The sequence below is a fragment of the Aquila chrysaetos genome, chromosome 18 (assembly GCF_900496995.4).
Source record: "Aquila chrysaetos chrysaetos chromosome 18, bAquChr1.4, whole genome shotgun sequence".
In the NCBI taxonomy this organism is placed as follows: domain Eukaryota; kingdom Metazoa; phylum Chordata; class Aves; order Accipitriformes; family Accipitridae; genus Aquila; species Aquila chrysaetos.
In genome coordinates this window covers 4,377,945-4,393,398 of record NC_044021.1, presented here as the reverse complement: position 1 = coordinate 4,393,398, position 15,454 = coordinate 4,377,945, and the positions used below count along the sequence as shown (strand labels likewise).

Here is a 15,454-nt window from a genome sequence, read left to right as displayed (position 1 = left end):
CACAGTGGTGCACGGTGGGAGGATGGGAAGCAGTGAGTGTAAACTGAAACAAGAGAACTGCAAACTGCATATGACAACAGTGAAGGAGTGGAACAGATTGCCCACGGAAGTTGTGAAGTCACCAACCTCACCGCTTTTGAGCAATAAGTTACTGTCCCTGTATGCACCTTCCTTCTTTCCTTAACTCAAGTACTGCACAGATTGTCATTAGCGCCTCTTCAATCTTCATTTTTATTGTATAGTAGATATGACCACTGACACCTTTTAGCTATCCATATGCTCACCTGTGATAGTTCTAAGTCTGATGAATGCACCAAGTTTAAGCTCTAACAATCTAATCACAAAAGGAAAAGAAACTTACTCCATGCTTCATTCAACACTATCGCACCTACTAACAGACAGAAACAACAGCAGCAACATCATTTTACATACCATTTACATTTAACCATTTTACACACATAGAATTTTCCTGCAAGTTTTCTTGATGATAGAGATGATTAAAATATTATGAAAGGCTTTTATTACTAAGATCAAGGTTTAGGTTTTCAATATGAAAAACCTCTTAAACACTGTATTGTCGTCAATGTAAAATGGAAGCATTATACTTAGCTGATGTTTGAGAAAAACCCTCCCAAGTCTGAGTTGCAGCTGAGAAAAAAAATAATAAATCCTGTCAGGCATCCAAATAGGTTGTGGAGAGTTGCTCTTGGGAGCAGGAACATCTATGTATTCTCCATTTGTGCGGAGCCTAACACAACGGGCTCCTCATCCATGACAAGGGCTCTCAAGCACTGCAGCAACATAAATCCAAAGGTAGGCATAGTAGACTTATACTAGTGTGCATTGTGAATAATGGAATGTGTCCCTTGGCAATAAAACCTGCGTCAGATAACCATCAGACCATGTATGTATATAATTATGCATACACAACTGGATCCAAGTTGAATAGCTGCTTTAAAAATATCCTTCAAGGCCACATTTTTGAAGTTCTTCAGTTTCACACGAGTAAAGGCACATAAGAAAGAATAATCCTTGCAACTGCATGGTTATCCAAGTCATTTATATGTACAACTGGTTTTTTTCCTAGCAGCATCTTGTCTGCACTGTAGGCTCATTAAAAACACATAAAGATAAACGTCAGGAAGGTGACCATGAACATTGTATGCATGCATGAGTTTAAGGCCCTTTCAAAGTTTGGCTCTAAGATTACTAATAGCAGAAATTTTGAGAAATCACTTCATGTATGCTGGTTAATGTTAAGGTATGGTTTCCATTCCTGAAGAATCCTGCCAAATCTAAGGGAAGGGAGAAGGCGGGGGGGGGGGGGGAGATATAAAGTACGCATTGTTCCTGCTAAGTTTCCTTCTCGAGTTCATTTCATTTTATCATTTACAAAGACTATTGTTTTACTTCAAAAACTAATATACAATAGGGAAGAGAACTTGGACCTTAATTCAGCAAGTGAACTTATCCAAGCTTTATGCATATGAACAGTTCCTGTAACTCTAGTGTAACTTATTACAGGTTTAAGCTGAGACATGATAAAAGGTTTTGTTAACTCAGATCTGTGTGTACATAACTCTCTTTGAATTTTTTTCAATCATTTCTGCAAAGCATTTGCCCCACTCACTCAAGCATACTGGAAGGAAGGTGCCAGCATTACTCAGAAATTTATTCTGTTTGGATCCTAGTTAATACTATTTCTCTCCCCTTCCTTCCTGTGTGCTTGGCATCCTGCACAGGAAAAGGGGGGCTAGAAAAAAGTAAAAACAGCAGTATCTTTGCGGTGGGTGAGCAATGGAAATAATGGAAACAGCAACAGAAAGAAGTAGTCTGGTCTGAGAACAGGCAGGTTTTCTGCCTTTTTTTGTTATTTTAATAAAAAAGAAATATGCCTCTATTTTTTCTAAAAAGGATGAGACTTAATCCATTTTTCATATGTGAGGCTCATGGTTAGGAGTTGAAAGGGAACTGGAGGGAGTTCTGGCAACAGAGTTAGGGCTACGGAGAAGGACAATACCTGAGTCTGAACAATGGGACAACAGGACCAAACCAAACTGGCAGGAGGAAAAAGGCAAGAAGGTCGAAGCACAGGCAGAAGCATCAATGTTAGAATGGAGTGAAAGGACAAAACAAGTTCAACCGCCCTGATACAAAGGATTCAGCAGAGCCACAAAGTCAGGTTATATAGTTATAAAATACTGCTGTCAGAGCACCAGGATCAGTGCCCTGTCCCCGCAACACTGGGAGTGAGACATCTGAATTGAAAGCAGAACTGCTTACACACACAGGTCACTAGATATCACAAAACTGAGAGCAGGTACCGGAAAGACATTGTCTTGTTTGCAATCACAGAATATCACATTTGCATAAACATAACTGTCAGCAAAAATTAGTGATAGTGAAACAAGCATAAAATTGCAGCTCTCGCACAACCAAGATCACAAAACGGAAGATGAGAAAAAGCAATCTACAAAGAGATTTCCTAGGGGAAAATAAAGAATATATCCTTCACTAGCAGAGAAAAAAACCACAACTGCAGCAAGGAACTTCTCATTTAATCTTCTTCGTCTTTCATTATGAAACACATTTACCTTTACTTTACCCAGATACCAATATTTCTTGACTGTAGCAGCTGGATTGGACTTGGACACGAACCAACTGGAGGACTGCAAACGTTCCTTGCCTTGAGCAACAAACAATGCAGGACGTGCATTTTAGCTCCTGAGTAGGATGCAGGTTTTCTCAGACCTCCAGTCAGGGGCATGAGTGTGTGTGGAGTGAAATCAACCTCTACTACTAGATTACACCTACCTTACTGCTTGAGTGAGGCTATCAAGTTGTGTGAGACATGACAGATAAAAATACCAGCCCTGTGCCAAGGGCTTCACACGTCCACTTCACCCCAAGCAAAGGAGGTTGGACATACACCTTGTTTTGAAAGTTTTTCTTGCATTCAGTATTGTATGCAGATTTATATTTTGAAACTAAGCATTTTCTATCAGCTGTACATCCAAGTTCACTAAGTCTGTGTGGGTGGGGAGCAGGTGGTGGCAATTACAGTTCACAGTGCGGGGTGGAAGTCTGTGATGTTTTAGACTTCTGATCATAAACCATGCACTGATGCACAGAGAATCCTGGCTGGACCTGCAGGAACTATATTAAGCTGATCTCAAGCTAGGAGGGGTTTGTTTGTTCACATAGGTTCATATTGTGCCAGGACTGAGATGACTAGGACCCCAACCACCTGATGCAAAACACACATAGTATTCCTTGTGATAGTGAGACAAGCATGAAGTTGCAGCTCTCGCGCAACCAAGATCACAAAACAGAAGATGAGAAAAAGCAACCTACAAAGAGATTTCCTAGGGGAAAATAAAGAATATATCCTTCACTAGCAGAGAAAAAAACCAACCACAACTGCAGCAAGGCACTTCCCAATAAATACCCCAAACCAGAAGAAACTAAAAACCCAGACATGCACACATGAGAGCATGCTTGAAAGGTTCACAAAAATATTTTGTTATCACAGTAACTGACAGTGTAATGATATAATTAATGATTCTTTACCTGCTATATTTCATCACAAGCAATATGGTGCACACATTCTCTTCAGCTCCTCAAAGACAGAGGCTGGATCCAGCTGATCAGTCCACCAGCCAACTACATCTGTGAGCCTTGAAGCAGGAGAAAAGATGGCACATTGCTCAGGAGCCAACCAAGGCACGCTTCTCTTGACTGTAGCTGCATACCACAACCAGGTGGAGAAAGGGAGCTGCTCCCACATCACAGGACACAATCACATCTGCACAGCTGGGCAGCCTCATCTCAGTTTGCATGGGGCCTTCAGTTGCTCAAAGTTCAGAAGATGGGGTGATGAGGAAAGCATAGTTGTCACAAAGACTTAAGTGCAAAATGCCAACTTAAATCACGGAAATACAGCCCTGGGAAACTGGCGATCTTCCTCACAGAGCTTTAGCAGTAATCAGCTATCTTCTTTCTTAAACCTCCAATAGTTAAAGGTAACATGGGAATGACACAGATATAGCACACATTTTTTCTTAAAAAAAATCGTGTTTGTGTCTCTTTTCCCCTTGCAGAACACAATTTATACTGATGATTTCTTCACAACAGTGCCTGCTTCAGAGTTGGCCCAAAATGTTCTCTAAAATTAACACTGTTATTTTAAAAAAAAAAAAAAGTTTGAAGTATTTCCACATTTATTAGGCTTCTTCCAGGTATTCTTTGACAGTATGAAGGACAGGATTAAGATGTCTAGGTGCTCCTATTAAAGAAAAACAAAACAGCATTTGAGCTGACCTTCTTTGCCAGAAACATACCTCAGGGCCAAAATCAGAATTCATGTTCTCTGTTTTTAAACAGAAAGCCATTTCTCTTCCACGGGTTACCCATTACCATTGTTTTCAGCTTTCAACTAATTTCTCAGAAAAGGCAAAAACTTAGACAGCATGATATAAACGTAAACAGCCATCACTTAAAAAGACAGTGAGAAAAGGTGTAGTTGGCCTGATCAGTCATCATGCAGCACAAAAATCACTGAAGTTGGTACCTCTGCATTTCTGTGTAGGAATGCGGGTTTGTCATGGTTTAACCCCAGCCAGCAACTAAGCACCACGCAGCTGCTCACTCACTTCCCCCCCGCTGTGGGATGGGGGAGAGAATCAGGGGAAAAACAAAGGTAAAACTCGTGGGTTGAGATAAGAACAGTTTAATAGGACAGAAAGGAAGAAACTAATAATGGTAATAATAACAGTAATAACATGACAACCATAATAATAAAAGGATTGCAATATACAAACCAAGTGATGCAAAATGCAATTGCTCACTGACCGATGCCCAGTTAGTTCCTGAGCAGGAATCCCCACCCCAGCCAAATCCCCCAGTTTATATACTGGGCATGACGTCCCATGGTATGGAATACCCCTTTGGCCAGTTTGGGTCAGCTGCCCTGGCTGTGTCCCCTCCCAACTCCTTGTGCCCCTCCAGCCTTCTCGCTGGCTGGGCACGAGAAGCTGAAAACCCCTTGACTTGGTATAAACACTACTTAGCAACAGCTGAAAACATCAGTGTGTTATCAACATTCTTCTCATCCTAAATCCAAAACATAACACTGTACCAGCTACTAGGAAGAAAATTAACTCTATCCCAGCTGAAACTGGAACAAAGTTACAAAGTAAGATTGGGAATTACTGTCCATAGCTATTCAAGCGGCATAGTTTACTCCTTAGCTGTTATATTTAGGCCAAATATTCAATTTTCTAGACAGGATATCCACTGAAGAGAGAAAACAAGGATCTGTGGAGTTCATGTCTAAGGAAAACCTACGCCTTATACAGACCTGAAAAAAAGTTAATCATTTCCCTATATTCTACCAAATATAGATAGTAACACATGGTGGGGAGTGGAAATTTCTCCAGAGGCGCCAGGGCCGTCTCTGCCGGGGAGGGGAGCCCCTCCTGCCCTCCTCCCGCTCTCCCCCCGGGGCTGGCAGGGCTGTTTCTCACCCCGTTTCCCTCGGCCCTTTTGCCCTTTCTTCCCCAGGCTTTCTTTCCCTGAGGCTGAGGGGATCGGCGGGAGCCGGCGGGAACCGGCCGGAACCGGCCGGAACCGGCTGGAACCAGCCGGGGCAGCCCCGCCTCTCTCCTCACAGGAGCGGCCGCCGCTGCAGCCCGGCCCGGTGCCGTCCCCACACCCCAAAACCTCACCAAAACCCCAGTACCCTTGCTCGTAGGAGGTTTGCTTTGTTTGGAGGAGTCGCGTCCTTGGAAATACTCAAAACTCGGCCGGACGCGGTCCTGACTACTCGCTGGCTCTGCTCCGAGGGGGGCAGGGGTGGACGAGACGATCTAGTCGGTCCCTCCCAACCTCGACTATCGTGCGGTTGTATGGCAAATGCCCGTCGTCTTTAAAATTCGTACTCTTCCCATTTAGCTGGTGTAGCTCCGTCACTACTGTTAAAATTTGCAATAAAACACTGTAACAAGGCAAAGTCATGTCTTCTGAATCTGGGCTGAAATGCTGGACTGGAAGCTTTGTATTTATCAGCTGAGCACCAGCCTTGCCGGGCGTTAAATCTGGAAGCTATTTCCTTAATCTTGATGCCTGCGGACACGCAGATGCCTTTTCTCTCTGAACAATAGTCCGGGGCATTTTGGACAGCAGGGGGGAGTTGAAAGTGGGGAGGGAGTATGGAGAGAAAAGGGGCATTATGAGAACACTGACTAGTTTTAAATGGGAAAGCGTCCAGACACTTACTAGAAAATAATGTATTAACCTTGCAGATTTATTTATGCATACAAGTCAAATGTAATTAAGCAACGAATGCCTCAATCGAAAAACTGAGCAACAGCAAAAATTATCATACTTGTCTTCTAGAAGTGACATTAATTTAACTCGACTCCCAGGTTCAAAATATACCATTAGTCTGGATTGGTAGCTTATATTTCATTGACAGCTTTTCCCCAAAAGGATACCAGTAGGGGTTTAAACTTATCATTACAATTTTGAAAGATGTCAAAAGCTTGGCAACAGCAGTGCAGCCCGCATTCAGCACTTAGGATAACCTGGAAAAGGCAATCCTTTTCCACTGTTTGTCTTCAGAGCTATTGCTCTGACCAACCTTACCTCATTAGTTTAACTGATTTTTTTCCTTTCTCTAAATGATCTTGCAAGATTATTTGTACAAGCAAACATCCTATATGTGAAGCAATTCACCTGAGAAGAAAGAAAAATTAAGCACGCTCTAGAAATCTAGCATCTTAAGTTACTTGCCACCAGCTTGCCTGGAGCACCGGAGAGGCTGCTGCGAGGAGGAGAAGGCAGAAGGGAGATAAGCGAGCGAACAGCAGCGAACAGCATGCATCCGTTTTTTGTACACAGATTAGCCTTCATCTTAAGACATGAAAATTTCTGATAACACTCTCAGGAATTTATCTTAAGTGATTTTGAATTCAAGCAGGATGAACAGAAATAGTTAAATATTTTCAAAGAGAAATAGCCTCTTAAAATCTCCATTTTGATGGTCCTAAATTACAGCAGATTATGGGGAAGCTTGGAAAGCTTCAAAACTAAGGGACCAAGCTTTTCACATTGAGCAGCATTGTATGATGTTTAAATGTGAAAAAAAAATCACTCTAATTGAGGCAAACATCAGAAAATAATAGCTTTTCAAAAACCTCCAAAAAAAGGAGATATGAAGGTTAGCTTTCCTTGAGTCCAAAATTCAATAGTGAAGGAGACTGGGGAGCACTGTGGTTTTCTGAGCCTAAGAGATCTCTCTCTTAAGGAACTCATAATAGTCACAGCCGAGGAAAAAACCTCTCTGCATCTACATGCTCATTTCTCCCTTAACTTTCAGCTTACTGTTTTGGGTTAGTGTTCCAAAATTTCATATTGTAACCCTGTAGCTTTATATATTTTACAATGTCAAAGCCTCTGTCAGTCTGAGAAACTATTATTTAGTGTCCAAATGTGAACACATATGCCACTAGAAAAAGGATCTACAAAAGTGGTTATGGTCCATTTACTTTTAAAATGTTCATTTAAAGAAGTACTTATACTGTGGACGTAATAATGAAAATTATATATAATTTAAAAATAGACATCACCTGGAAAAATTACTTACAGATTGCAGGACATTGCTGAAAATATCCAATGCCATATGGATACTATTTATGGACTATATTCACAGTAATGGTAATGTATGAGAGAAACAATCACAGTGAATTATTTCCCCTTTCACAGGTATAGATAATGTAATAATGGAGCTTGATTTCATTTACAGACTGACAAGTGTTAACCTTTATGAAATGCTGTTGTTACCACTGTTAAAGGAAACTGAAAGTTCACATTGAAAGGACATGTCATTTTAAAATAAAATGCAAAAGGCAAGTCACTTCAGTACCTTAGTTGTAAGGTTCAAGCTGGCTTTCCTAGGTGATGGAAAAGACTTTATAAAGCAAAGTAAATTCTGCTTTGATGATATGACTAAGTGCAGTTCAGCTTTGAGGTAATTAACTAAGTTAAGGGACTAACAAGAATCTCACTGATAAAGTTATCTAGGGATTTTTTTCTTCTCAAACACCAGCAGTGCAAACTCATCTCTGGACCAGAGGACCATATTTGGTTCCTTTCAGACCTCAAAGTTACCTCACCAAAACCAGAACTGTTTCCCAAACTCTGGACCATTGCGTAAAATAGTATGTGCTTAAATTCATTGCATGAGTTGACCTATGCACCAAAAGTTTACAATGAAACTTTTAAATGTAGAAGTACTCTTTAGGGCAGCCCATATAACCCATCATATTGCTCAGTATCCAGTTCCCAGAGGTTTTAGAGATTGAAGGGAAGAAGTAAAAGAGCATATCGCAAACATACAGAGAGAAAGCATTTCCCAAGCATATGGTTATTCACCAGGAAATCTTGTTCTAGTTCTTGACAATACGTACATTTATACTGTGGTAACACTGAACTTCATCTGAGAATAAATCCCCTTCCAAAACAATTTCAACAGCCACCCTGTCATCTAAACTAGACATTTCCTGGGCTGAACGGGTAAAGCTGGAGCCCACTTGGCAGGACCAACGTCAGAGAGGAAAAGAAAAGGTGAAGAGGCTAACGTAATCACAAGTGGAGAGATTAAAGAAATGCCTTTGAAGAAAGATGGAGACAATTTGGAAGGATACTTGAAGACGTAAACAGTGAAAATTGTCAAGAATAGCCCCAACTCCTTTACTAGAGTCAAAGTGCATACAGCAACAGACGCAGAGGGCACACACTACCAATTTATGGCAATATAGGCATTGCATGGGATGTAGGGAGGAAATAGTTCAGAAGTAGAAGACCCTTTCCAAAATGGATTTAAATCTTCCTAGTCATTAGGAGTGAAATTAAAGTTCTTTTCAAGCCTGATAGGGCTCAATATTTCCCTCAGAAAATATACTCGGCACCAGATGTAACTGAAAAGGCCACTGAAACGCTGGCAGGAGATGGCTCTGACTTGCCTGTGTGAAGCCTTGGCTTTACGGGCCACACAGGTAGTCACAAGCCACCAGCCCAATGGGGGTTGACAAGACACAGGTTGGCACTAGGTGAGCAAAGAAACAGGTTTGAACTGATTCATGGTGCGAGGGAGTGCACGGAGGAAGAGCAGCCTCATACTCACACCCCGAAGCAATTAAAATGTTGGGGCACATCACAGTGTTTGCTAAGAGAACAAAAGAGGCCAGGATGAAAACATATGTTCTCCTGCATGAGCTCTCATGGCCAGTGGTACCCAAGCAAACCAGGCTGGCAACTCCTAGGTCTAAATCAAAAATCTGTAATCATCTTTGAGAATAAAAGTAGGAGGTGCTCAACAGTGCAAAAATGCTCCTGAATTTCCCGTAGTAGGAAACCCCTCATCTCGACTGCAAGTACTAGCAAAACAAAACAAGAGCTCAGAATAAGCACAAGTTACCTTTTCCTCAGCTTCTCCTTTAAAGGCAGTGTCTAAATACTGACCTTCTGAACTACAAATGCACCAACAACACAGTAACACAGCAGGATATCTGTGTTAGCAGTAGATTTATCAAATATAGTTGGTAGCTTCTGTTACACCAAAATGCTTATGCCAAAAATGCCACAGGAATCCAGAGGAAGTAAACAAGGGCACGTATCAGCTTTTTCAGACTTCCTACCTTATTGCTATACATGTCCTGCACTGACTATTTACATTATCTCATACTAAATATTCTGGTCATGCAATTCAATTAGCAAATCACAACTCAAGAAAGCTATCTACTTCGTAACAATTTAAACATTTAAAGCAGCCAGCCCCCGTACATATAAACATCAAAATCTATGTAAATATATGGGCAACATAAAGCATCTGAAAAGTTGCAGACAAAGCAATAGACTTATTTATCAAAGCAAAGAAACTCTCAAGTACCCTCAAGCTGTAGCCCTAACAAAAGTCTATCTTGGAGACTGTTCTCATAATTCCACACCATACCTTCCCTCTTCCCTCCCCCAAAACAGCAGGGAAGATGGGAGAAATTACATCATGGGTTTTGCTTTTTGAAGAGTCCCATAGGCAGCTAAAATATTACACAGTAGTTTTGCTTAACTATTGCTAAAGCCACAACAACACATTCCAAAATAGTCCCAAGCACTTTTCCAACTGGAACAGATTTTTCTTGCTCTGAGCTCATTTAAAAAGGATTTTTGTCTTCCCTTAGCACTATGTACAATCAAGCCAACAACATAAGAAGCCCAAACAGTAAGTTTTCATCTACCAGTATGGGGGCATGAGAGAAAATGGACATTTAACACTAATACCAGATAATAAGGCTGTTATATAAAATTCAGTAAGCTCAGTGGGGAGCTTTTCATGTACTTTTCCTTCAAACCACTAATTAGCAGAAGAACCGCACAGAATGTGCATGCCCCCTACGTTCTTCCTTTTATTGGAAGGAAGCAGCAGGGTTGATTTCTTTTTTAATATACTGAGATCAGCATCATTTAAGACAAGTACCAAAACGCATTTGCTGACAACCCGCTGAACCCTTGCACTGATTCTTGTGCCCATCTCTGACGTTTGTGGGGAACTGCAGAACACAGAAAAAAAGGAAAATTGTAATGATCTTGCCAGTATTTGAGTGCCTCTGAATAACTTTCTCCTTTTTATGGATTCTCTGAGGACATACAAGTGGGAAACATGTACTTTAAATCCTCTTCCATGAGCTGGTCATTCCAGTCGGACGAGAGGCTGAGTGGAGCACAGGTGAAGTTGCCCTTTCACGCAGCACTATTGGGGCCATGTTGTACTTTTTACAGCTGTGTCATGAAACGCAAGATGCCATTCAACAGTGCTGTAGAAATGTAACAAAATCCCATCTTGGATATGTTAAGCATTTCCATTCTCAGAAGTTACTGCTGGCATGCTGCTAATCCCTCCAGCTGCACCCTGGACAGGCTCATCAGAGTTGACCATCAACCTTCTCTTGGCTTCAACCAATCCAATAAACCTGTCCAGGCATCAGGTTTACTGCTTCTCAGAATAGCACAAAGAATACTAGGAAAAAATAATTCTATTTCTTTTTAAATGTGAAAGTTCAGGTATCACATGACATCAAATTGCATAGTGTGCACTAAGATACTTCACTGATTCATTCTCTCCAAACAACAGCAACTGAATTTTATGTATGCTTTCACTAGGGTACCATCTCTCTGCCCCCACCCCCAGCAGCCTCTTTCCTTGTATAAAAACACGTTATTACTGTGGGAAAATTGAAAGAGAATTTATAAATCAATACTATTAAACAGTTGATTCCTAAGAAGCTCTCAAATTCCTTTAGATCTATCTCCTCTTTCCCAAATTTTCTTTTTTCCAAATACAACTACGAATATTTATGATTCAAGAAGTTTTTTATTTTGATAACTTCATTTTAATTATCAGCCAAAAGTGACTATCATGGTCTATCAGCCTACTGCAAATGGTGCTCAGGGGACAAGAAAGCGAATGCTTGAGCAGAGAAGATATAGACTCTTTCACTCTCGTTACCTATGTTAAAGAAAGGCAAAAAGCCAACGTATATGTTAAACAACAGAAGTCATATTAAGTTGGAGGGTATTTTCCCTAAAGAAGTATGCACTAGGTTCTTAACCCATACCTGCTGTTTTCAGAAGCACATGTCCTTTCTTCCATGCCTTAAGACAGTGTGGGACAGGTATGTGTTAATACACACATACTGACTGTGTGTTTTGCTACACTTGATCTAAATATAGTAGGCTTAGTTCAATTGTAACTGATTTCAGAAAAAAACCCCAAACAAATATTCAACAAAGCATGAAACCTTTCATTGAAGTGTCTACTATGTCCTCACCCCATAGGTAATTTTTTGTTCTTTAGTGCATGTTATATTCAGTCTAGCATTTCACTTTTTAATATCAAATTATGTATTACAGAGCAGTGGTGGAAGACTGTATTCAAGGCAGATAATAGTCTCCTACTTGAAACTTTTCTCAATTCTCCCTTTTTCATTCAGACACCAATCACATTCCCAGAAGACACCAAACAGTATTCATCTCATCACTGTTTATAAATGTAAGAAGTTTTGAAAGAGATTTGTCAAAGTATATTAAAACTACAACATTTCCAAAAAAGCCCCAGCTGAGTAACAGGAAGCTAGGCATTAGCAACCCACTAAACTTTAAACTCTTAACATGTCATTTTTCCTGGACTGTTAGACAAAAAAAAAAAATCAGAAGCAAAAGGTAAGGATGGGATTAGGCAAAACTGTAAGTCTAATGCAGACTCATATCTACGATGTACAGTTTTATTACTTGACCTAGTCTTTTGTGAACTTTCAGTGCAACGAAGGTCTATGAATATCCTGAACCAGAAACTACTCCTTTGTAGAATTTCATGACAAGGTTATAGCACAGCGTGGGAATCTCAGATCCGCAGCAATAAAATGGAAGAGAAAAAAATGTTTCTGCTAGCTAAGAAATAGAGACACCCCAATTCCAGCCAGCTACTGTGGAGAACAAAACATCCTTTTTGTGATTACAGTGTGCATGACTACATGGTTACAGCTGGTTAGCTGTCATGGAACTAGACCAAAATTAGTGGCAGCAGCAGCAAAGTAGAAAATAGCACAGATAAGGAACATGCCAACAAACTGGGGGGAGATGAAGGGACATCAGTCTAATAGCAGAAAAACCTATGGGCATAATATCAGGGACATTGCAATGAGGGCATCGGTCTCCACTGATGACACCCGACATCAAACACCAGCTTTGTTCAAAGACCTGATCTCTCCTGCTGAAAAGAGGTATTGAGTTAAAGCACTAAGAAGAGTCTTGAGGGAACATTGAGTGAAGCTAAGACAACAAGAAGATAAGCCTCTATTTTTAATATGTTGCTCTAATCGCTCTCTACCTTTTGTACCTAGTTTTGAAAAAACATTTCTATGCTACACACATCCTATTGCCAGCTGTGAGTACCCACATACTGAATACATGTCCTTTTCACTGACAATTTGAGTTTTAACTGATCATCACTGCCTAAGGTAAGGATCTGCACGCTCCCATTAACCAATTCCATGTGGCTCTTGCCAGAATCTTAGAGACGCATTTCCCCACATCTCCCTTTTCCAGCCAAACCCAGCAAGTACCAGCAAGCATTAACCTAATGTAAAATTCCATGTTCTCCTTACCCAGCTAGTTGGCAGTGTTCTGTTACCCTCAAAATACCCCATGTTTCGCAGTGACCTGTGACACCTGTCTCCCAAGGTATCTGCACTACTGTTGATGGCAATTCTTCATTAGTTTTGGACACACCACATCCTGGTACCTTTAAAATCCATTTAATTTTGAGAGCTCCACCTAAAATTGAATTCAGGAACCAGGAAATTCCAACAGAAACTTAATTCTGAGCAGGAGCTGCAGAACAGACAACGGTGGCATTCATTTTCCTTGTCTTGATAATGATGAGATTAGACAAGCTATTTTTGCCATGTCTTTACAAAAAAGCACTGGCTGTTCAAACAATAAACCAGGAAGCACGCTTAGTATCCTTCCATTTTATCACACAAATCAAAGCAGACCAGGGACTTACTGACAAGAATTCCAAATTTCAGTAAGCAATAAAATTCATGCTTCCTGACTCATCACAGGCCCTGAAAAGGAATACTGCTTTGTGTTTCATACAACTCTATTTACTTAGGCCAAGAAAAGCACCAGAGCCATATCTTACTGTGCATATCAAGAGTCATCTGAATAAGAGCTGTAAAGGAGAACCTGGCTGGAAAACTGGTGCTCTCTGTAAGAGACATGCAGTTGCGTAACAGCGGTTATTCATATCAGTTACAGATTTATATGCGTAACTCCTTCACTTAGTAAGAAATAAATAGGTCCTATAGATTATACTACATAAACATTTACTTTTAGTTTCTTATTGAAGAGACTATATGAGCACATTCTGCACTAGAGAAAGACAGAGATGAGGAAGAGTTAAGCAAGGGGCTATGACAACCAGAGGTGAAGCAAGAGAAACAAACAAGTGAAAAAGGGAGAGTAGGGAGGTAAAGATAAACAAAAACAGGTATTGGAAGAGCAGTTTGTACAACAAAACAAACAAACATATGCAACTGGAATTGGGTAAAAAACAAGCAAAAGAAATATTTTTAACCTAAATAATGCAAATCCTATCTCTTACTCTGTATGGGGTTTCATACTCCTTTCCTGGGTTATTCCAGAGCCATGAGTAGGTAAAGGAACCAGTAGCTCCAGCCACAATAGGAAAGGTTCATTTGAGATTTTTGATATCTCTATTTCTTATCCTTCTCTAACAAAGCTGGGTTCAAATAACTTGTCTGTATTGCAATTATCCTGTAAAACAGTTTGATATGGGCAAAAATCTGTAATGGAAACATTTTACTATCTGTTTAGTTTCCAAGTTGTAGCATAGTTCCTTCTTCTATTCTTCACCTCTTCTTTATGTAGAAATTGTAAAACCTTAACACATTGTCTGAAATCTTATCAGACATGCAGGTGTTTCAAAAATGCCCAGGCGGGAGACAAGGTACCCAAAATATGCTGTCTAGGTTTTGGTTGAAAATTCTGATTTACAAAGTGGAGAAGCATTTAAACACTTTGAAGAGTCCTCTCCAACCTGATGACACAACTAGGACCCCAAATTGCCAGTTTTTCCACTGCTGCAAAGGTTGATATAGTGAGACATACAGCTTCTCCCTGTCCTACAGACTGGTACATTCCATGTTTTATCATGTGTTACCACAACTCTTGGGCTGCCTATTGAGAACTCCAATTTTCAAGTCTGTACAAAAATATAAATAAGGTTTGCTACATTTAGCATGCATACTTAGGTAGGTAAACAATAAAATCAGTACATTAGAGCTTTTTAGTCCTGTTCCAGCTTTGTCGGATGTTACACTGTATTACTGAAACACTGAATGCTGAGCAATGTTACAAGACAACCAAAATACCAAGGAAAATAAATATTCAGTAAAAGAATATGCACTGTTGCCTCTAAGATGATAATAACATTTTACAATTCCTTTTACTTGCTAAAAATAACTCCCACAAAAGATCAAAGCAACATTAATAAATGTTTATTAATTTAACCTGAAAGTACAAGATAAAACTAAAATTTCTAGATGAGTTATTAGCAATGGAAATCAAAAAACTTTTTGATTTAAGATGTTGCGCTCTCAAAAATCGAAAAGACTCAGGTGTTCCCAAACCGTACCAATTCATGAACTTTATATTCCAGCCACAAAAGAAAAACAAAGATCAGTAATGCATAAACCAGAGTAACAGAAGCTTGCTTCCAGCACAAACATTGACAAAACTCTGGCTCTAAAATCAGACACATTCTTGGTTACTGTTATCAGCTTGGTTGTTACATTAAAATGAATTTTCACCAAAA

The 15,454-nt window shown here is 40.1% G+C and overlaps 1 long non-coding RNA gene across 1 annotated transcript in view; it reads right to left on the bottom strand.

Annotated features, from left to right (window-relative positions):
• LOC115353077 overlaps positions 1-15,454 on the bottom strand; it is a 145,172-nt gene that overhangs the window by 15,008 nt on the left and 114,710 nt on the right. The window contains exon 4 of the long non-coding RNA XR_005930847.1: positions 3,571-4,285. This is a non-coding gene — a long non-coding RNA (uncharacterized LOC115353077). The remainder of the gene's footprint in view (positions 1-3,570; positions 4,286-15,454) is intronic.